Source organism: Pelodiscus sinensis, chromosome 13 (genome assembly GCF_049634645.1).
Source record: "Pelodiscus sinensis isolate JC-2024 chromosome 13, ASM4963464v1, whole genome shotgun sequence".
Lineage (NCBI taxonomy): Eukaryota > Metazoa > Chordata > Testudines > Trionychidae > Pelodiscus > Pelodiscus sinensis.
In genome coordinates this window covers 6274405-6298965 of record NC_134723.1, presented here as the reverse complement: position 1 = coordinate 6298965, position 24561 = coordinate 6274405, and the positions used below count along the sequence as shown (strand labels likewise).

Sequence of the window (24561 nt, the reverse complement as noted above, 5' to 3'; positions counted from 1 at the left end):
ATATTTCAAAATAACGGGCATGCTCAAAAGACATGGAATAGCTATTTAGGGATACTTCTGGTATCCAAAAATAGTGCCACAGTGTAGACATAACTTAGCTGTCCACTAGGCCTCCTGTTGTATATCTGGCACATATAAAATAGGAGGCAGCATGTTGTTTATACTGTTGTTGTGGTCATTTTGGTCCCAGGATATCCAAAAAATTAGAAGGGCAAGGTAATGTCTTTTTTGGATCAAATTCTATTGGTGAAAGAGACAAGCTTTAGAGCTTACACAGAGCTTTTCTTCAGGTCACATATTCTTCAGAGGCAGACTGTCTTTCTACACGTCCTTTATAAACCCAGGCTGTGTCTACATTGGCACCCTTTTCAGGAAAAGGGATGCTAATGAGACACTTCGGAATTGCAAATGTCGCGGGGGATTTAAATATCCCCCGCGGCATTTGCATGAACATGGCTGCCGCTTTTTTCCGGCTCGGGGTTTTGCCGGAGAAAAGCACCAGTCTAGACAGGATCTTGCGGAAAATAAGCCCTAGTAGGAATAAGGGATCTTCCGGAAAAGGGATTATTTTCCGCAAGATCCTGTCTAGACTGGTGCTTTTCTCCGGCAAAACCCCAAGCCGGAAAAAAGCGGCAGCCATGTTCATGCAAATGCCGCGGGTGATATTTAAATCCCCCGCGGCATTTGCAATTCCGAAGTGTCTCATTCCAGAAAAGGGTACCAATGTAGACACAGCCCCTGTGTTAATCTGTCAAGGTTCTTTTGGTTTATGTTAGTAACTATAGAGTTTAGGAGGTACTGGATTATTTTCTAGCAACAGACACGCTAAAAAAGTGGTTTTGACCAGATAGCCATTCCCAAAACTCAGATGAATATCCAAAATGCACTGGTTACTTTGCAAGAATGGTTCTGGAGGAAGATTTTCAGTATCTTCTGCTTCTGGACAGGTTAAAATGGGGGTCGGATGCTATTAGAACTTCTCTTGCTGTCTTTTGGCATGTCCTCCGTCAACCAATCCAGCAGATGCAAGGGCAGAAATAAGTGAAAAATATTATTAGCTTAACTGAACCTTACTGAATTCCCTAAAATCTTCTGGTTCAATTTTTTATTTATCATTTTGAGCTGTTTTTATTTATCCAAATCAGTTTCCCCAATGCTAACACTGTTTCTTTCTTTTTTCAATTAGTGCAGATGCTTGCTAATTACATCCACCCACAGCTGGCTTTTAAAACTAAGGAGTTGTTTGAAAAGGCCTTGCCCTTTACCATCAGCAGATTTTCCTGGCGATGTTGAAGTCAAAATGATAAGAAAACCTACTTTATTTATTGTAGATGTTGGTATGTATGAGGGAGAGAGATACCACAGAACCCTTTTCCTAAGCATACAACTTTTTAAGTGAAACTTACCATCTGCAGTAGTGTATAAAGAAAGATAATATGAATACTTAGTCCTGACTAGCATGAAAATTTAAAATGAAATGGTTTTAGTTAAAAATTAATTTGAGAAAATAGATTTTGGTTCTACCCAAATGAACATGCTTACTAGTTAAAATACATGTCTCTAACCGCTGTATATTAAAGTGATAAGTATGCCAATACAACTAAGCAATCCAAGTGGTGGTTTCAATACAATTGTTCACCATTTTTTCACTTAAAATGGGCACCATCTGTAGAACAAATTGTCCTGAATTCATATGCATTGAATCTGAAAATATGTGATTCTTTCATTTTTTCCAAGCTAGCAACCTGTCCTTGGGTTTAGTCTGGTCCCCAGAATTTTGGATTCACAGGACATATGGAATGAGTCCTAGGGAGAGAGAAGAGGATGGTGTGGTTCCTTCGTGGGGTCTCAGAGAGGGCTGAAGGTAGGGTTGATCTTATTTTTTCCCTCCCAAGGTGAATTTTAGAGATTTTGAAGAAAAGCATTGGGCTGATAACCTTGGAGGCTAAAGTATCAAATATGTTCATGTAAGAGGTATAGCAGTGGCTATGGCACTGCCTACACCCCCCACCAACATGTACCAAGCTCAAACAAATGGCTACACTATGAATTTCAAAAGTGAGTCATGGTTTTGAGTGTCCAGTTTAGACAATTGAAGGAGGTCTGATTTTCAAAGACTGTATGATTCCTGAAGTCAGGCACCCAAAATCATTAATCACATTCAAAAATCGTGTCCCTGGTCTTGATACTTAACTGGCATTTTCATCAAAGGTGCATCCATTCAACTATTTTAATGCTAGAAAGATCAAGCAACTTTGACAACTGTGGCTGGTTATTAGGATTTCTAAAGGGATGGCTCTGCGGTATGTAAGAAAGTAAATACTAACTATAATCTACATCCAGTGTCTATATCTATTAAAGCTTTTTTTGCACTTAAAAGAGGAGGAGCTGATGCTATTGATTCCTGCACTTAACAAGGCTTGGGATGATCAATTCTAGGCTGTAAACCTCTGATACCTTAATACCTTTAAGTATTACAAGTTGTCAACTTTGTTAACCTATGATGGGAAGCTATTTCCACAAAACAAAATGGCAATGGATAGTACAAAGGTGAGGAGGAGGATTTCACCACTTTAAGAAACACATCTTCATTTTAGTCTACAACCTCTATTTCTCCAGGGCAATCTTGTAAAACTTCAGACTGTGCATTTTTGGAATTTTAGGTAGCAGTAGCATCCAGATAAAACCCCTCTATCTTGACACAGCTCCCTCTGTTGTTTTATTTCCTAAAGCACCCATCACCTGAAGAAATGAGCTCCAATACATATTTAAAATACTAGACAACGAAGGCAAAAAATATGTAATTGAAGCAGCCTGGGCCCCCAAAAATCTAAACCAATTAATTGCAGAGGGGGAAAAAACAGAAATGAGCAAATATGAACTGAAGGACATTACTTGCAGAAAGCTCTGAATACAGCGGAGGACTTATTCCTCAGACATCCATAGGAAGGGAGCTCAGAGATGGTCTCTGAACTGAAAAAAACCCTGTCCTCAGACAGCTCAAAAGGAGAAACAGAACCTCTAGTCAGAGGGCAAGGATATATCATACAAATCACAGCTCTCTTGGTCCAGCATAAAGGGAGAGATAGATACATCAGTACCTTGGTTTTGGGTTACTTAATCTTAAAACAGTCCCCTTCCCCCATGCCAGTACCAAGCACCATTTAGATCGGGGTTGGCAACTTTTTCAAACAAAAGAGCCAAACTACATCAAAATTCAGAAGAAGTGGTCAACAAAGAGCTGTATAAGAATGCTCATTTGCATGACTGAAAATATACAACTTAATATTTGACATGATTAATAACATAAATGAAGTCGTGTACTCACGGATGTTATTTATCGGGACCTGTTATCCCATCAAAGAAAGGGTGATGGTGCATCTGTTGTGCTAAAATAGCAACACAAAAATATGAGCTATTAAAAGGGGGAAAAAGTGATAGGATTTGAATTAAAACAACGTCACGTGAAAGCTGAACTCAGTGTGAGAAAAGAGAATACTCCCAGAGCTGTCCTTACGCTGACACAGAAGATGCAGCTGCATAGGGCACCCAAAAATTTGGGGCACCACTGGGTCTTAATGTCCAGCCACCTGCCTCTTCCTATCCCTGTTCTGCGGCTCTGCTTCCTCTGAAGAGGAACTAGTTAATTTAAAAGTGAAAAAGCCTGCCAGACCTATTAGCAAAATATCGAACTTGTGAAAAAGCCATTCAAGTGGTAATGAAGCCATTTAACAGGCATTTGGAACCTCCGGGTATTTACTGCCAGTTTCTGAATTTACTGTCTTAGTCTACAGGACCATAGCGTAAAATTTGTTTTAAAAATATTTCATTAGTGTGTTGATGGAGATTGTAAAATCACGTCTCTGAAAATTGTCATCTCCCGGCTGCCATCAGGTATAGGGGCACAAGTTTAATAGTACTGCATAGGGCCCCATCAATCCTAAGGATGGCCCTGCATACTGCAGTCAAACCTTAACCACTTAACTGCTGCAAATCTGCAAAGAAGATGCACTGGCAGCATTGCTAAGCATACTGTACAATGTATGTCTGGAACCAATCAAAAACATCAGCACTGCAGTTGCAGTGGAGCTAAGAGGTTAAATATTGAGAGAGGCTTCACTCAGCTAAACCTGTTGCTCATCCATCTCCCATTGAAGTGCTTTTCTCTTTCATTGTATTCCATGGAATAGAATGTATACTCTGGTGGTTAAAGTGGAAGGATGGGGTTTGGGAGGATCCTTGTATTCTGTTCCTGTATCTGCCGCTAGCTCGCAGTAGCTTTGGCCAAGTCACTCAATATTCTTCTCTCTTGGTTTGTCTATCTCCAATGGAAGGATTTGTTAGTGCTTCTGAAAAGCCTTATGAATTTTGGATTAAATTATGTGCAAATTGTATGTGCTAGAAAACTGCATTTGCTTTTCTCTAAAGTAGTATATATTGCTCACTAATATATGTATTTGCATATTGTTGAGATACATTTTTAGGATCTCTGTAGAGCTTCATTAATCAATCAAAATGACAGACATGGCATGTTAGGAAATATTTATACATTCCCTGTTTTTAGGGCCCATCCTATGACATCCAAGATTCCTCATTTTCCTACCAAACTCCACCACAATGTCTTACACTCAGCAATCATCATCTAGCGAGGCATCAAATATCCTTTTCAAAGTTATGATTTTTCCCAACCTCCAAAACTTCTTTTTTTTCCTAAAAAAATACAAAATAGTTCTGCAAGTGATTCACTTCATGATATGTACTCTTTAAATATATATAACACCACACCTTTTTTAAAATAAAAATATGCTGTCCATAGGAAGTCTGAGTTGCACATGCACTGATTCTCACCCTCCTATGTTTTTCAAAATTGAATGAATTTGCCTATCATTTCACAGTTCAGATGGTACACAGGGCTAACATAGAATCATATGACTGGAAGGGACCTCAAGTGGTATTCTAAAGCACTAAGCATTATCTAGACCTGACAGGTGTTTGTTTAACCTGTTCTGAAAAGTGTTCTGTGATAGAGATTATATAACATCCCTAGGCAATTTATTCTAGCGCTTAACCACTCTGCCAGTTAGGAAGTTTTTCTACTGTCCAATCTAAACTTCCCTTAGAGCAATTTAAACCCATTGCTTCTTGTCCTATACTCTAAGGTTAACAAAAACAATTTTTCTCCCTCCTCCTTGTAACAAACTTTCAGGTACTTAAACTGTTATGATGTCTCTTCTCAGTCTTTTCTGGACTAAAACCCAATTTTCTCAAACTTCCCTGAAAGGACATGGTTTTTAGATCTTTAATCATTTTTATTGCTCTCCTCTGCACCTTCTCTAGTTTGTCCATCCTTCTTGAAACGTGGCAACCTGCGTTCACCACAGCACTCCAGCTAAGGCCTAATCAGCACAGAATAAAATGGAAGAATTAATTCTATTACTTCTATTGTCTTTCTTAAAGAACTTTCTAATATATTCCAGAACGATCTTTGCTTTTTTTTTTTCTTTTTGCAACGGTGTTAGACTATGACTCCCAAATTCCTTACTGCAGTAATAGGCAGTCATTTCCCATTTTGTATGTGTGCAACTGATTGTTCCTTCCTAAATACAATACTTCCCATTTATCCTTATGGAATGTCATGCTATTTGCTTCAGATTATTTCTCCAGTCTGTTTAATGTTGTCAGGTCAGGATTTACTGCCATGGTGTCCTACCAGGTCTCTGGCTCCATCAATTATAACCAGAGGGCTGCTTGCAGGTATGCTCTATGGTGTGTGCTGTGTTGACTTATTCAGCAGATTCTGAGAAGAGCTCCCCAAAGACTACAAATCAGATAAGGATCGAAGATGCGGGCCAGGTTTATTGTTAAGCTAAGTACAGTAACAGTTGTCAGTAGACTCTGCTGAACCACTACACACATGTACTCACACAGTGGCCTCAGCACAATCAGTGGGAAACTCCCACTGTATCCCCAAGACACCACTTTATATACAGGTACAAACAAATTACATATCACTCCTGATATGTCAGGTTATCACCATCTGATGCTTCTTAGATACCACCCTTAACCTTGTGGTTTGATTATCCATCTCTTTCCATCATGCTATCATTTTAGATCCTTTCCTGAACCTAAGTCTGTATCTGTGGGGAATGCGGTCACCAAGATCTTTTTTAATGAGCTAGTAGTACCATGTGCTTTCAAATTATGACCAGTACCAAATAATGTTCTATACCTGGGCCTATTACCAATTAGTGTTTTGCACACTCAGCCCTGTTCGTGCCAAGTTCTGTGAGCAGGGGCCTGCCTCTTGCTCACAGCTTGGCTTTGCTTTATGTTAGCCATGTTTTGTCCATTGTTAGCTAGGCCTCAAACCAGGCCTGTGCTATATGGGTTTTTGTTTTAGGCCTTCATCTTACTACATCTAAATCATAAAGCATATACAAAGGTTAGTCTAATAGATGTAGTTGGTCTGTGAACATCAGTGTTTTACTGGAGAAGCAGTTTGCCTTGCATCTTGTCTTACCTCATGTGAGATGGCTTACAACTGTCCCTTTTTAGTTTTAGGAGCCAGCTAATGGGAAAAATTGTTGGCTTTTCACTCTATGCTAGCATACTTCTAACTTGTAAGTATAGCTTTCTCCTGTGAATAAAATTCCTGGACCACTGCTTGCCGTTTGGATAGAATTTCTCCAGAGTGAAGTGGTGGAAAATAGTCTGCCATAAAACCACAAATCAATGGAAAAATCCCTGATCAACTGCTATGAGGTTCATTCAGCGATCTGAAGTATTTCTGGGCAGTCTGGCAAACCTCACTAGCAGGAGGCACTCTATTAAGGACTGAAAACAGGAAAACAAATAAGGATGGGCTAAATGTCAAACTCTACCATCTCACACAGTTCTGTTAATGTTTAGATCTCAGTCTTTGTAGAATGCTTTAAGATATGTTCAACTGGGAACAAAGAGGCTAAGTATAACTTTTTACAAGAAGTATTCTTGCACCTAGAGCCCTTACATGAGGCAAAAAGTCAATGCCCTACACAACCACTATACATTTGTCAATTTTTCTTCCCTTTCTTTTTGTTTGGACAATTCTTCAAAGGGATTCATACCACCATAGATAGCAAAGTTTTCCCCTGAATCTGTCAAGGTATGCGACAGTGTGGTATCTTTCCTACAGCTGGTCAAAACTTTGCTGTTTCCTTTAAATCTTATCACAATTCTGACAAAGAATATGGAGGAAAAGTGTGAACATTTAAGTTTGGAAATGTTGCCCTTTATTTTCCTGGGCACCAGTTTCTCCAGCTGTAATTTGGAAATAAGTATTTAACTAGGGGAGTGGGGCTGCAATGGATGAGTTCATTGGTCTGGTGAGAAGTTCTACTGCTATTAGAATGGGGTTACAGTGGGAAGCCTTCCAAAGAGCTGGATATGGGAAGGGATAAGAAAATAGGTCATTCAAAACCACTCTGAAACAAGAGGGCATACTGTGTTAAAAAAAAAAAGCTAATAATTATTCTGAAGACGGCAAAGGGGAACGTTAGGGCATGTGTAGAAAGAGTTGGAACTACTGGGGAATGAAAAGAGCTGAGCTTGACTACTACTAAGTGTTGAGTAAATATGTTGGCAGTTGCAGAATTTGAATTCGGTTTTACATTGAAGCATTGGACTTTAGAAATGGTGTAAGCAAAAGCAGGATCCTTTGGCTCACATCCAAATTTGGGACATGAAAATAGCTTTGCATACCTCTGATGGAAGAAAGCAAGACTGTTTTATGCACTTGACTTACCTCATTTGGTCACAGTCCAACAACCAAAGATGGATAACGTTTTCAACAGCTTGCTGCTTTGTGTGGGAGCTTCCTTATATTTTAATGTGAAAGGTATTGCTCGGACAGCTTTGGAGACTGACATTCTTTATTGACAGAGCTGATATCACTGGCAATGCTGCTGGTGGGGGAAACCAAGCACCGAATAGGCAGGTGTAAGTACTCTAGAGTTGCTTGGACAAGAACTGCATTAAGGTAAGTTAGTTGCTATTGTTCTTTGGCTAAGTTATGAATTTCAGGCCCAAGATTTGTCAAGTTCACATCTTTCCCCAGTGCTAATCATACTTAGAATCATAGAATATAGGACTGGAAGGGACCTCAAGAGGTCATCGAGTCCAGTCCCCTGTCTTCATGGCATAACCCAGTACTGTCTAGAGACCATTCCTGATAGACATTTATCTGAACTGCTCTTAAATATCTCTAGAGAAAAAGAAAAAGTTGAAAAAGAATAAAGGAAAAGTTAAACCCTGTGTGAAATTATGATGTGGCACAGGTTGCAGCCATTATGTAGTCTCACACTGTGGTTATGTGAGTTGCATATAGTGTAATGCTAAGTGTTGACATAGATGATGACAGTCTGTTTATTATCCTAACATGCTTGAGATTTCCATGTACATCCAGACAGGGATACACCTTTCATATATTTCTAAGAGTCCAACTGACTAGGTAATCACATACACAAAGATACACAAAGGTACAGAATTTCTTACCAGAAGAATATGAGAGAGGAGATTTAGAAAAAAAATCTCAAAACTTGGAATTCGGATTCAGAACATAACTGATATTGGATAATACTAAAACTAACTTTTTTGGGTCTTGTTTATACTAGTTTGTAGGGTTCTAGTCATGGCTGAGTGTGTGACTTGCCAATTTGGATAAGTTACTTAACTTTTCTGTACCTCCATTCTTCACCGCTGTAAAAAACGGCAAGTGATTATTCCTGTCTTTTGTGAAGCACACTGAACTGTTTGGGTAAAAATAGTGTTTCAGAATGTATTCAATCTTATGTTAATTTGCCAATTTTGTTTCACAAGGAATTAGGCAAGAAGAACTGGTTTCTTTAAACACAGGGAATCGAAGTATTATATTACCTCTTTATTCTAATCCTAAAGCTCTGTAATTCTCATCTTACTTCCCTTGGGAGAAGGTTTAAGCACAGCTATAGCAGATAACGTATGTTTTTAAAAAAGGAAAAGTAGGATAGAACTAAATTTACAGTTTACTGAACCCTTTAGATGAGAATCTGGAAATGTATGCACACATCATTTTAGCACTACTTAAACTGATACCAAAGTGGCTTGAACAGTGATAAGAGCTGAATAGAGGGGGGTGACATTTTTCATTGTAATAACTTATTTGCAAAAAATAATAATGCAGATTTGGTTGATTATGGTGAATTGTTTCACTTGAAAAAATCCAGAAAAATTAAAAATTATTTTTTTCATAAAGACGTTTGTGTTTTTTGAAATTTACTTCAGTTTTATTGAATAGACATTTAGAAGGTTTAAGTCAAGGCAAAAACCAAAATGAAACACTTAGTTTCTGGTCAATGAAAAATATTTTTTGACCCAAAACAATTTGGAAAGTCTCTTTTGTTTGCCATTTCGATTGCCCCCCGCCCCATTTTGAATGGATCTGAAATAAAATTTGTTCTTATTTCCCACTCACTCCTTTCATTTCTCAGCTACTGAATGGAAAAATTATTTTCTAAATGGTAAAAACAAAATGAGAAGTCCCATGGCACCTTAAAGGCTGAGGGTATGTCTACACTAGTCACCCTAGTTCGAACTAGGGTGGCTAATGTAGTCATTCGAACTTGCAAATGAAGCCCGGGATTTAAATATCCCGGGCTTTATTTGCATGTTCCTGGGCGCCGCCATTTTTAAATGCCCCGTAGTTCGAACTAGCTGCCCGCGGCTACATGCGGCACGCGCTAGGTGGTTCGAACTAAAGCTCCATATTTGAATTACCGTTACTCCTCATAGCAAGCTTTGCAAAGCCGCGGGGGGGCTCAGGCAGCGAGGCAGCCCAGGCGCGCCTGGGCTGCCCCGCTGCCCGAGCCCCCCCCGCGGCTTTGCAAAGCCCAGGGAAGCCGGCAGCGGAGCAGCCCAGGTGCGCCTGGGTTGCCCCGCTGCCCGAGCCCCCCCGCAGCTTTGCAAAGCCTCAGGGGAAGCTGGCAGCGGGACAGCCCAGACACCCTGCAGCTGTCCCGCTGCTGGCGTCCTCAGAGGCTTTGCTCCCCGTCTCCCTGGTCTGCTGGTCTCCAGCAGACCAGGGAGACGGGGAGCAAAGCCGTGGAGGACCCAGGCGGCGGGACCGTGGTGCGTCTCGGTCCGCCGCCCGCGTCTTCCTGGTCTGCTGGGGTGGGGGGGGGCACAGCTAGTACGTCCCCCCCCCAGCAGACTAGGCTTATCTCCAGACGCCTGTGGCAGAGCAGCTGGGGCGCTGCCGGTTGGTCCCGCAGCACTGCTCTGGGCACTACTGGACCAACCCGGCAGCACTCCAGCTGCTCTGCCCCAGGCGTCCTGATTCAGCCGCTGCTGGTCAGTTTCAGCAGCGGCTGAATCAGGACGCCTGGGGCAGAGCAGATGGGGTGCTGCTGGGTTGGTCCAGTAGCACCGAGGAGTGGCGCTACTGAAGCAACCCAGAAGCACCCCAGCTGCTCTGCCCCAGGCGTCCGCAAGTCAGCCGCTGCTGAAACTGACCAGCGCTGACTACATGAAGCCCGAGGCACAGTTGCTCTGCCCCGGGCTTCCTGGAATCAGCTGCTGATCAGTTTCAGCAGCAGCTGACTTGGGGACGCTTGGGGTTCTTAAGTTGATTCTGTATGTAAGTCAGAACTGGCGGTCAGTTTCAGCAGCGGCTGAATCTGGACGCCAGTTCCGACTTACATACGGATTCAACTTAAGAACAAACCTACAGTCCCTATCTTGTACGTAACCCGGGGACTGCCTGTATGTGTGTGTATATATATATATATATATATATATATATATATATACACACACATATATATATATATACACACACATACACACACTTACACACAGCCGGTCCCCAACTTACGAACGGGTTACATTCCGAACAGCTGGTCGTAACTCGATTTGTTCGTAAGTTGGAAATACCCTTATACGAAGCACTCCAAACGTAACCAAGCACCAACAAAAAGCAATCAACAACGAAAAATAGAAACACACAAAAAAACCCAACACTACTGCAATGACAGCAAACTGTATTTGACAAACATGAACATGAAAAACAAAACACAATGTAGTAATTTAAATACAGTAATGTGAATTGAATTAATTGGATGAGGAATCGGAAGAGGTTGGAGACAATACTACAGTAACAACATCATCAACAGATTCATCTTCTACTTCAGCAGTGTCTTTGCTTGTAGAAGGCATTGGTTCAGTGTGGGAGGCAGCAGTGCTGGGGGCTTTCTTCAAAAAAATATCCATTTTGGACTGGACAATTTGTTTTTTCTTCTCATTATAAATTTCCTTATAGAAAGCCAGGGTATCCTGAATTAAACAATCCACTTTTGATAATCTCACAACATTAGGGTCCATTTTTTCAAACATTTGCATTCCTTCATTTTTTTTGCTGAAGGCTGCAGCCATTTCTTCCATCACAAATTTTGTGGGGGCTTCTTCTTCTTCTTCTTGGGCTTTTTGTCTCTCTTCCTCTGCTACCCTCTCAGCTTCCAGCTGAATTAAATCTTCATTGCTCAACTCCTCCCCAACATCCTCAACCAATTGGTTTATGTCTTCATTATCCATTTCCAGATCCACTTCTTTCGCCAGCTGTACAATGTTATTAGAAATGTCTTCTAGTGCCTTTTCTTTTCCAAAGCCTTTGAAACTGTTCACAAATCTTTTCAGGATTTTCTTCCATGTGCCATTCATACATTATGGAGTGACTTACTTCCACCCAGCAGTAATGTTCCTTATGCAATGCAGAATGTTATAATCCTTCCAAAATTCATGTAATGTTTTGCCATTTTCGCATTCTGTGGCAGCTATTGCCTTTGCAAATGTGTTGGGAAGATATTATGCTTTGAAAGCAGCTATGGCCCCCTGGTCCATGGGTTGGAGAATAGATGTGATGTTGGGAGGCAGAAACACTACTTTCACGTTGGAATGTAAGTCATTTAGATATTGAGGGTGACCTGGAGCATTATTCACAATAAGCAAAATTTGGAAGGAATTCCTTTCTCCAGAAAATATGCCTTGACTTCAGGGATGAAACAGTTCATGAACCAATCTTCAAAAAGTGTAAGCGTCATCCATGCTGTCTTATTAGCACAATAATGGACTGGTAAAGTAGCCTTGCTGATATTCTTGAAGGCTCTAGGGCTTTCAGAGTGATAAATCAAGAGGGGTTTCAATTTATACCCAGAAACATTGCCTCTTAACAAGACTGTTAGGTGGTCTTTGAAAGCCTTAGAACCAGGCATAGTTTTTGCTTCCTTATGTATGTAGGTACGTTCCAAAAGAGACCTGTCTCATCAACATTAAAGATCTGTTCTGGCAAATAATTTCCTTCTTTTATCAGCTTATCCAAATCTTCTATGAAAGTTTCTGCGGCTTTCAAAACACTGGCTGCCTCTCAATTTAATTTCATATTGTGAAAGTTTGCACGAATCTTGAAACGGTTAAACCAACCGTGACTGGCAGTTGTGGAGGCAGGAAAAGGGAATATGGGAATTTGTGTGCGGCCATCTTGGTCTTGTTAGCAAGAGAGAAAGAGTCAAGCTAAGTCTGTGGCCTGACAACTCAAGAGCTGTAATAAGACACTGCCTTTGCCTCTCACCTCCATATGGCGATAAGGATAGAATGCTGACTGTAGCAGGGACCTTGAGATAAGGAGCATCTGGGTGGAACTAAAATAACTGTTAGCCATTGGTGTTTGTAATGGGAAAGACACTAATTGTTATTGTTATTATATCTAATGGACAGTATATAAACTGCTTCATAATTGCTTGTATTCGAAGATCTGCCTCGGAGGGGGGGAGAGGACTTCCCTCCCCCCTTCTGAACCAGTTTTCCCTTGCTGCAGCTCGTAATAAAACTGCCTCTGGCTACTTACAAACGCAGAGCGAGGTCAATGTTTTCTTCCACACAGTGAAAGTTTGGTTGCAGTCATACCCCTCCTTTTTCTTTAAGTCTTCAAAAAGATTACTAGCCTTAGCTTGTATCCTCATGAGGCTTAATGGCATGTGTTTTCCAATTTGGTCTTCCATCCAAAGCACTGAGGGTATGTCTACACTACCCTGCTAGTTCGAACTAGCGGGGTAATGTATGCATACCGCACTTGCTAATAAAGCCCGGGATTTGAATTTCCCGGGCTTCATTAGCATAAGCGGGGAGCCGCCATTTTTAAATCCCCGCTGCTTCGAACCCCGTGTAGCGCGGCTACACGGGGCTCGAACTAGGTAGTTCGGACTAGGGTGCCTATTCCGAACTACCGGTACACCTCGTTTCACGAGGAGTAACAGTAGTTCGGAATAGGAACCTAGTCCGAACTACCTAGTTCGAGCCCCGTGTAGCCGCGCTACAAGGGGTTCGAAGCAGCGGGGATTTAAAAATGGTGGCTCCCCGCTTATGCTAATGAAGCCCGGGAAATTCAAATCCTGGGCTTCATTAGCAAGTGCGGTATGCATACATTACCCCGCTAGTTCGAACTAGCGGGGTAGTGTAGACATACCCTAAGAGTTTCTCCATTTCCATTTTCTTTGTTAGAATTTTTGATTTCATAGGTGCAGACCCTTTCACTGCTTCATGATCACAAGCGATCACTATCCTTTATAATGGTGCTTACGATGAATTTCGATAGCCCTGAATTACACGACATGAACGATACTGTTTGACCCCCTTCGTATTGTCTCACTATCGCTATTTTCTTTTCCAAATCAATAGCTTTTCTCTTTCTTTTTTCACCACCTTTATCACTAGCCCTTTTCCTGTTACTTTCCATGATGGCCACAAGCAAACACTAAAAATACTATAAGGGCAAGATATGTATATGAGGGAATGAAACGCTGCCCAACTGCTACTGCGAGGTCGGTAATAAGTGCGGATGGTCGTAAGTCAATGTGTTTGTAAGTCGGAGACTGGCTGTATATATTTATAATCACACATTTACAAACATACCAACGTATCAAAAGATGGGAGTTACTTATCAGATGTAGGACCAGTATTAATGAGGCCAATTCAGTCAGGGTGGATGTGGCTCACACACAGCTGTTGATGAGGAGATGTGAATTCCAAGAGAGAGAAAATTGCCATGGTAGTGAGAGAACAATTCTAAGTCCTTATTCTGTCCTAATTTGATTGTGTTTGCAAATGTATTGCTAAGTTGTGTAGATGAGTTCTTGTCTGACCTAACTTCTGTGTCTAGGTTAGCTGGATTTTGCAGCATCCCCCATGAGCACAGCAGCATGTATACACCCTGAGTGTTGTCTCGAGTGGGTGGAGCTTGAAAAAGAACAAGCATCTTTTACATCTTTCTACCAGTTTAACCTGATCTGTGAAGAACTTTGCATAGGCACAAAAGGACTCAGTTTGTCTCTCCCCACCCCTCTTCTTTTAAGGATTTTGAATGGTTTATTCATTTCAGTGGGTAGGGATTTATAGGCTATTACTTGTGAATTGAAATGAAAATTGAAAACCTTGGAGTTAAATATCTCTGGCTTGTAAAAATACCTCCAGCTTGTAAAATCAGGTATTTCTTTTACCAGAACTAGAGAAGGCCTGTATCATCTCTAAGCCCCTTGAATTGGGGGGGGGGGGGGGGGAGGGAAGGGAAGGAGTTCAAATCTGAAACTATGCTCTTTGGGAAGTCCCATTTAAAGATGGTTTCAATTCATTCAGGGCTTTTCCTTCATGTTTTAAATGAGGTCTGTTTTTATAGGTAAAAATCTAAACCCTGTGGATTCCTTCTATTAAGTGCTTGTTTTATATATATTTTTGAACACATGAGCAGGTTCACAAAGTTGTTATACAATTTATTTGCCAGACAGTACAAGCTGGCAACCCCCCTTCTTCTCCCCCGCCCCGAACAAACAAACCTAAAAGGACCCTCATTGCTTGTGTTGCCTTGCAGGAACTTCTTTAAGGAGACTTGAATTTTTTGACTCTGTAGCCTTAAGTATTCAGCAGTGTTTAGATATTTTTAACCTGTTTTAGAACACTACAGTATTTTCTTAAACATTGCTGAAACAGAGAAAAAGCAAAATAACTTACAAATAAGGCTGTATTTTAAAGACCTTATATTCCTTTTAGAGTATAATATGTAGAAAATATGTAGAAAATGTAAAAAATATGTAGAAAATAATAACCACAGTGCCTTTACCTTCCACCTTGCTTGCCAGAGGTCTAACTTTGTCAACTATGAGTCCATTTTTTTCATGTAGGGTTTTTAAGGTTGCTTGGCTTTTTAATATAATGGTCATCTTCATATCTTAATAAAACAAATTGAATTATACACACTACTGGGCAAGCATACGCGCCTTTTGCTAGCATATGTAAGGTGGGAAAACCTGTGGGAAAACTCTATTCAAGGTAGGTTCCACTTGAGCACCCTGAAGTGCACCGGAAATGAGTTCAGTCTTAATGGTACTGAAAAAGGTAGACGCTGAGGAAAGGTGGAGAGCACCAATTTTGAACCTAATTAAAAAGACCTGATGATAATGCTAGAAAGCCAGATGGCAAAGTCATTTTCTCAGCACTATACTGGCCTAGAGATGGAATATGTTTAGCTATTGACATTCTGCAAGGGTAGTCTGATAATATCAGCAGGGAAACCTAAAAGATTTCTCCAGCAGCATTGGTCCTTGTATTTATAACTCCTGTTTTGCAGGGCCTAAAGAAGAGTGTAAATTCTTTACTTTCAGTGAAGTTCTCTCACACTACAGTTTTCTAAGATATGTGGGAATAGGGGAAATTGCTTGCTTTTCAATGAAAGTCAGTTGCTTTGGAGTAACCAGAAATGTGAGTTTGTGACAGGACACTCAAAGGGACCATATTGGTACCTTTTTTGTTTGATTTATCACACAAAATTGGCCATTTCCAGCATAGATCCAGCACCCTTTTCATTCGAGTCTTCTCCTTGTCTAGCCTCAGCAGGCATGACAATGATTTATTCTGTAAGTCCTCTCCTTGTAGTCCACACAAAAACAGTGTCTCAAATACATAATACCTACAAACGTACTAATGCCTTTAACTTCTCCTTTCTGCTCCCCAAACACTAGCAGGTTTCTTCCTGTTGAGTCTCTACCAAGCTTATTTGTTTAGAAATTGTAGCAGTCAAGACTTACACTAACTTGCCATAGCTAATGTCTTGCAGGATGCAGGCCTGTTGATTTCTTTTATTATTGCTGAAGCTAATGCAAAGCAGAATATATTGTAGCACTGAATATAATGGAGCTGGGCTATAGTAGCAGTGAATATAACAAAGGCAAATTACCCACTCTGCTACATAGGGTGCCCGAGATGGATTCATACAAGACAGCACACGCTATGCTAGCATGAGTTAAAATTTACACCCCACTGCATAGATTTATGCAGGGAGTGGACAAATCCTTAACATTGGAACCTTCAGAACATCATATAATTTTCCTTTTTAGAAGATGCTTATGGCAGTAATTAGAGGTTGGGCTCAGTATTCTGCTTTAGGATTCCCTCTTTAAATAAATGTGATTTGAACCTACACCCATAACCTTAACCATGCCCATATTTAAGAAATGTAAAAGTCTAAATTTCCTGGTCACCTTTCCAAGTGTTTATTCAACACTCACAAGGGTGCAGATATAGTGGAGAAAATGAATCTCAAATATGTCTTTATTTGGGGCAAACAAATTAAACTATGCCTAACCAGCACCTTGAAGGATGGCCCTCCCCAGGCCCAATAAATAATTGCCTCTTAATGAAGCTCAGAGCTTAGACAAAAGAGAGTCCTAATCTATTTGCAATCTCACTCCATATAGGCTCAGCATGAGCAAGTTGGTGACAGGGAGTGGTTCTCCTTGGTCTGCTTGCTCTAATCCTGCAAAAACCACAACTCTGGTCCTGGTCCAACTGGGTCATAGATATTAAGGACAGAATGGACTGCCAGATCATTTTGTCTGAACTTTTTTAGCTTACAGGACAATACCACCCCTCACCCCATACACACTAAACCTAGCCCTCTAAATTAGACCAAAGAATTACAGTCCACAGGAGAATAGACTATTATGTGCCACAGACAGAGAATAGGCACGACTGGAGTGCATTGGTGCTCCCTAGCCTCTCTCGGAGGCTATGGCTACACTAGAAGCTTTTTCTGGAAATGCAAATGGAGCACTCATTTGCATATGTCGCACTTTCATTTGCATGATCTCTTCTGATCCTTTTTGCAGAAGAGGTTTTTGAGCAAAAAAAAACACTGTGTAGATAGCACCTTTTGTGCAAGAGCTCTTCTTCCTGAGGAAAAGGGGGGTTTTGCGCAAAAAGGCACTTTCTACACAGCACTTTTTTGTGCAAAAACCTCTTTCACAAAAAGGATCAGAAGAGAAAATGCAAATGAGAGCACAACATATGCAAATGAGTGCTCCATTTGCAAATCCTTTTCAGGAAAAAGCTTGTAATGTAGCCATAGCGTGAGGGTCAGCTCCAGTCCAGTTCCATAAAATTGGCTCTGTAAGAGATTCAGAATCTTTGGGTGGGAAACCCAGAAAAAATTAGCATAATAGGTCAGAATCCCTGGTGTCTCTCACAGATCTCCTTGTTCTGAATTCCCTATCAGATCAGAGCCCACAGCTTGTTAGCTTGGAGTGATCCATGTTCCCCAGCTGTAATATTTCACCTTTTCTCAACCCTTTACTATGCACAGGTATCTGGTATCTTCTAAAACAGACAACCCAAACAACAACATGGCAAAACACAGTACAGGAAGACTTTGCAGCAGAGCTATAACTCATCTAAATTAGGCCTCCAGAGTTAGCTAGCTATTCTTTTCTCTTATAGGGGAGCACAAAACTTCTTTCCCTTTTAAATCTTCTAGCTCTAGGATTCACAGACATGCTCAATGCTAATAGCATCTCCTAAGTATTAGTTAAAATCCTCTGCAGAAACAGACTTTTCTGTCTTTCTCTGCCCTCTCCCAACTCCCAAGGGTACGTGTGTGCAATAGTGCCATAATAAGTGATCCAGAGAAGGGCACTTCTAATCACTTCATTTCATTTAAAAGGAAAGGATAGTATTTATTTTGGTGCCTTTCCCAACTTAATCATTATAAAGGTCTCCTTTTCTTCAAGGAGCTGAGTTGGCTCCTAATTTAGCATAACTAGCCTCAGCCATCTTGAGAAAAAGTTCTCAGATGGCCTTAATCACATTTCTCACAGAGCCACACCGTCAGCCTGCTTTACTTTAACCCCCCTCCTCCCCACACACACACATGCATTACAACATGTGTCTTGTTTTATCAGCAAAAACACAAAAGGAGACAATTTACATTTAACAATAATCTTTTTATATCCTAGTAGCTTGCATCTAATGGATATCCAGTTGTGTATGTGAATATAATTTCAGTTTCATTGCTAACATGTCTATATCTAACACGTCTATTGTCCCACCAGTCTCATGTATTCTGACCATCTAAAGCATAAATTAAAGCTATAGAAAACACTGAATAACCAGTAGATTTAGTGACATTTATTTTTTTCTATTACATATGGACCAATATTTAAGAACTGACAAATAATTAAACGTAAGCTGCTCATTAAACCTACTTTAAAAGGCTGGTAAGAAATGCCACAGACAAATGACAGTGCCCCCAAATACAAAATTCAAGACAAATTGGCAGTTAATAGCGTGCAGATCAAGTACCCAGTGCTCTAGAAATAGTTTTGAGTTGTTCACTCACCATTAAAAGTTGGTTAGGGAAAGACATGTAGCTCCAATAGGAATGTTGGTCTCTTGGCTTTAAACTCCACAGGAAAATATCTGTCTTGTTTCAATCACCTCTAAAAGCAGAGGAATTTTAATTGGACTTTGGAATACACAGCATAAATCTGAAAAGACTAGGATAGGTTCATGAAAGGACACAATTATAAAATACAGTCTTCATGTTCAATATAGTGGTTTCTCCCCCTTCTGAAGTATTCAGACAAGGCTAGTATTCATCAGTGAGTGGTAAATGATTACTTCACACAGGTGCTGGCCCTCTTAAACAGAACAGCTTGTGATATTTCTTTGAGTAACCTGATTCCACTAGGTAGCTCCCACCTTTACTTATGATATAGAAAAGCTGCAGCTAACATTTAACTGTATGTGTGACTATCATAAAACTATGATGGCACTAAAATATCATTAATGCGTATCCCTTAAAATATTTCTCTGTGCTTAAAAGATTAGTAATATTGCCCTTTCCCCCAAATTTTCTAGCTGTAGAATTGCTTCCTAATTGTGGGAGCATTTACATATCTGCTGACTTTGTTTGGGAGACTGATATTAACACCGTGTCTCAGCACAATATTTTCTTGCATATTACCTGCTGCAATATAGTTCAATAAAGTACATTGTAGGTGATTAGATTCAATTTTATTTTCGCATCAATATAACAATCTCAGAATTGCTTTAACATCTTTAATCTATATTTTGTGCTAGACAGGCAATAAGATAATTTTCCTAGCGAAAATCACTAAGGTAAGTTCAAGGTCTGAAGTTTAAATGTGAAGTTGCAGTAATAACTCCGTCTTGGAATGTGCAGACCACTTTTTAACTATTGCTTGTTTTTATTTGGATAGTTGCCTTAGTCTTTTCCCACTATTAAGTTAATGTGTAACAGTGTTCTAACTTTGCTCTTCTATAATAAGGACACTTTTCCACAGATGGATCTCTGTGGCTTTAGGGATTCACTTATGCACACTGCATTACAGAATCAAGTTTTTTATCTCTTACGCAGACTTCTCTGGAGTGCCACTGAACTCACACAGGTGAAAACGCTTATCCAGAAGATAAGTATACAAAAGAGAAATGTAGAAAACATGGAAAGGATTTCAATTTTTTTGTGTGACTCAGAGGTGAAATGTACACTTTGCACTTTAATCAAAAAGCAGTAAGCCCTATCTTAAAGGCCCAGCTCCTGGATTTGTCAGATAACATCAGAACCCCAGTTTCCATTTAAAAATAATGCCTTCAATGTTGCAAAAGAAGCCAAATGCAAACTGTAAAAGCTCAAAAATTCAAAAGTGGGGAAAAAAGCAAACACAAAAAAACTAAAGAAAAAAAGCACCCCACATTTTTATTTTTTAAATGTTTTTCTGTTGGTGTCCTACTGATGATTTTAGAATATTTATGGTTGTCAATATTGAAATTGGTTAGTACAACATATTTATGAGTACAGTAAAGGTTATTGTGATTACACTGGTGTATGCAATGAGTAGATGAACACCCTCAACTCCAGCTGAAATTGGTAGAAGCTGCAGACACTTCATACTTCTGGAAACCAGGCCCAAATATCACTTTCTCAAGATCATAGAAGAAATGAGAAGAGAATCGAGCCATCCTCCCAATTCTTTCCAATACTAGCCTCTCCATCTCCATCGCATCTGGTCTGTGAGACATCCTTTTGTGATGGCTGGGTCACTTGGGTTGGAATGTAACTAAAGAGGAGTGAGTACTCCAAGTATATTGTTTGTCTTGGATTTGGGGAGGAGGAGAAACTCCCTCTGTTGCAAAACTGTAGACTAATAGCCAAAACACACGGGAAACTCTCACTATACTAGCCAATTAGCCCGTCATAAGACGGGATTTTCAGGTCTCTCCTCCACGTCAGTCTTCTCTCCTGAGCCTCCTGTCTCTCGCTCCGTGTGTCTCTGTCTCCTCCTCCTCCTCCTACTGCCTCCCTCCCCTCTCTCTCAGCTCTTGTCCACCTCCTGCCTCTCTCTCTGTCTCTCTTTCTCTTCTCCTCCTCCCTCCTGCCTCTCACTCGGGGGGACCGTGGAGCCCAAATGGCTGTTTGGGCCCCACACTCCCCATGCAGCACAGGCTGCCCAGAGGGAACAGCCAGCATTTCAGGCAACAGCGCCCCCCAGAGGGAACAGCCAGTATTTCAGCGTTACAGACTCTCAGACCCTGGGCTACTACATATATGATATGTAGCAAAAACCTAAAATTGGCTACCTTACCAATTTGTTGCCTGGAAATGGTCTGGAAAGGAAAAGTTTCCAATGAAAACAGAAAATACTTAGCAATGCTTGACCATGAAGCTTTTTAGGTTCACTCTGTGAAAGGGGGGAGGGGGGAAATACGTGTAATCCTAGTTCTACTCTTTCCTTCAGAGTTGGTAGTTAAACAAGGGTTCAGTAGGATTGCCAGGTGTCCGGTTTTGAACTGGACAGGCCAGTATTTGAGCTTTCTGTTCGGGAAACAAATTGAGAAAATATAAATGAGAAAATATACATATCCGGTATTTTCTAAATAAGATGTAATGTAGATTGCAATGTAATGTCAAGCATGTCCAGTATTTTTGTTGAAATCATCTGGCAACCCGAGAGTTCAGTCTAACTATTGCTGACTTTATTGGTTACTTATACTGTTAACATTCAGTGGTACAATACATGCATGTGTTTAGTACAGGAACAGACATCTCCCAGGGTCTAGTTGTGTTTAGATTCCAGATTTTGACAGAGGTAGGAATCCCAGTTACAAAACTGAAGTAAGTAGATGTTTCAGATAACATTAATCCATGCTACTGCTAAGCAGAGGCTGTATTGTTCCTATGCCTTAGGAGTACATCGAGATCCACTATAGGAGCTCATGGAGAAAAGCAACAGTAATAAAAAAACCCGAAGCTTCCATTTGTGATTTAGAAAAAAATGACAACTATCACACAGGTCATCCTACCAATTTAGGAAAGGTAGTTGCATAATGTACTAATGGTTATATTGCTGAAACAAAAGACTGGACTATGCAGCACTTTAAAGACTAACAAGATGGTTTATTAAGTGATGAGCTTTTGTGGGCCAGACCCACTTCCTCAGATCAAATTGTGGAAGAAAATTGGCATGACCATATATACCAAAGGGATACAATTAAAAAAAAGTGAACACATATAAAATTGACAAATCAGATTTTAGGACAGAGGGGGTGTGTGATTTGTCAATTTTATATGTGTTCACTTTTTTTTATTGTATCCCTTTGGTATATATGGTCGTGCCAATTTTCTTCCACAATTTGATCTGAGGAAGTGGGTCTGGCCCACGAAAGCTCATCACTTAATAAACCATCTTGTTAGTCTTTAAAGTGCTGCATAGTCCTGTCTTTTTTTTCCAGGAAGACCAGACTAAAACGACTACATCTTTATTACTAATGGTTATCTTGTTTAGGAATTTATCAAGAATAAATTGATGTGCAAGTTCATTTAATATAATGTCGATTAATAGCAAAACATCTGACTGATATACAGAAAAATGTTCTCCGTAAGAATATCAGCTCAATATATATAGCATCTGCTTGTTAGTAGTCCAGGTTTCATATTCAAGATAGGGATGTGAAATTGCATTTAATCAACTAATCAACTAGTCGATGGAATTTCCATTGATTAATCGATAAGCAGAGGAACTGTGGCGCTGCAGTGGGGATCTCCTGGGCAACTAACCTCTGCAGCTCTGCCTTTTTAAATGTATGAAGAGCCAGCAGGTATTTAAAAGGCTGAAGTGCAGCGGGGCGGAGCGGAGGGACGACCAAGAGTAAGCTGGGTCATCTGATGGGGCTTGCATCTGGCACCCCCATTGCGCTTCAGCCCTTTAAGTGCATTAAGAGCCTGCCAGCTCTAAATACATTTAAAAAGCAGAGGCGCAGTGTCTGGGATGGAGCACGCCACATCCCCTGCTACGCCTCTGCCTCCCTTGCCCCTTGTGGAGATGGTGTTATGGGGAACCGGTTTTTAAGCTGGCCCCCCCAGCACTGGCTTTTGCTCCCCCCCACCCCTTGCTGCCTCTAATAGAGTCAGCAAGGGGGGGGGGAGCGACTAATCAAGTCACTACTCAACTATCCGATAAGCTTATGCTTATCACATAGTCGACTAGTTGCTTACAATCCTAATTCAAGACCCTGTTTGCATGCCTAAAATCTTTGCATTTGCACATGTAATAATAGGTTTGTTCATCTACTGTGGGAGGAAGGGAACAAAACCCCATGCCTTTGTGATTTAGCCATGGAAATGGAGGAGCATTGCCAACAAATCTAGGGAAGTGATTATTTCCCTTTGTTTGGCACTAGTGAGGCCACATCTGGAGTACTGCATCCAGTTCTGGGTCTCCCATTACAGGCAGGGATGCATTGGAGAGTGTCCAGTGGAGGGCAACAAAAATAGTTAGGGAGCTGGAACACATGACTTATAAAGAGAGGCTGAGGGATTTGGACTTATTTGGTCTACAGTGGAGTGAGGAGGGATTTGATAGCAGCTTTTAACTACCTGTAGGGGGGGTTGAAAGAGGATGGAGAGAGGCTATTCTCTGTGGTGACAGATGACAGAATGAGGAGCAATGATTTCAAGCTGTGCTGGGGGCAGGTCTAGGTTGGATATTAGGAAAAACAATTTCACGAGGAGGGAGGTGAAACACTGGAGCGGGTTACCGAGGGAGGGGGTGGAATCTCCATCCCTAGAGGTTTTTAAGTTCAAGCTTGACAAAGTCCTGGTTGGAATGATTTATTTAGGGTTGGTCCTGCTTTGGGCGGGCAGTTGGACTCAATGACCTCCTGAGGTATCTTCCAATCCTAGGATTCTATCATTCTAGTTTTGCCTCTGCAGCATTGGCCCAGTTTCTGGAAGTTCCTAGATGCCTTTCCACCTCACCGTGGATCCTGAGAAGGATGCGGGCTAGGATACATATCTTTTTCTTAAACCACCCCGTTGGAAAGTTGTGCACTAACGAATACTGACTCGGTGTTAAATTTGTTCTCCCCCTTCCCTGCTCTACAGCCCCTTTTGAGGTAGAGGAGGATATACACTCAGAAGAAACACAAGCTGAGGTTCCCTGGTTCCACTGTCACTGAACAGTGATGGAGCACGTGGCATGGAATTGGCACAGAGCAAAAATTATAAATAAAATGGGCTTCTCAAAAATGAACAAAACCAAAGTGACTAATTTCAGTATGTAGACTGAGAGCTTATTCTTACCTTGAGAATGGGCTTTACCTTCCTGAGCTAGAGGGGATTCAGCAACAGGGGAGGGCAGACATATTTACACAGTTACCCTTTTCCCATGGGATTTCCAGGTCATGGACATCCGCTTTTCCTTACAGTCAGTACTCTATAGTAGACCTGCCAGTGCAAATCCCTAGCCATGCCATGCTCTGTGGACAAGGACTTCCATTTCTTGCAAGAGCTAGTTAAGACTACTGTTTTCTATTGGAAAACATTTCTTGGGAAAGGGTTGGTTTTGATGAAAATTTGTTCAGAAAAGGTTTCTTGGGTCCAGAATGGATTTTTTGGGGGGCAGAGGGGAACGGTAGACAGAGCAATCAACTTCCTCCTCCCCAAATATCTAATGGCCTGGTGATTAGGGTACTCACCTGCAATGGGAAAGACCCAGCTTCAAATCCTGGATCTGAATCAGGGAGAATTGGGAACTCAAGGTACATCCACTACATTCTAGGGGCGTGCCCTTAGCCATCAGGCTGCTGAGTACTCTGTGCAGATATCTCCTGTTTTTCACTGAATAACTTATAAAGGTCTTGTGGAAATTGAAG

The 24561-nt window shown here is 40.9% G+C and overlaps 1 protein-coding gene across 1 annotated transcript in view; it reads right to left on the bottom strand.

Annotated features, from left to right (window-relative positions):
• LOC142831268 (uncharacterized) overlaps positions 1 to 18984 on the bottom strand; it is a 178902-nt gene extending 159918 nt beyond the window's left edge. The window contains exon 1 of the mRNA XM_075941192.1: positions 18728 to 18984. The gene's annotated coding sequence lies outside the window, so the exon portion shown is untranslated. The remainder of the gene's footprint in view (positions 1 to 18727) is intronic.
• Positions 18985 to 24561: the final 5577 nt, after the last annotated feature.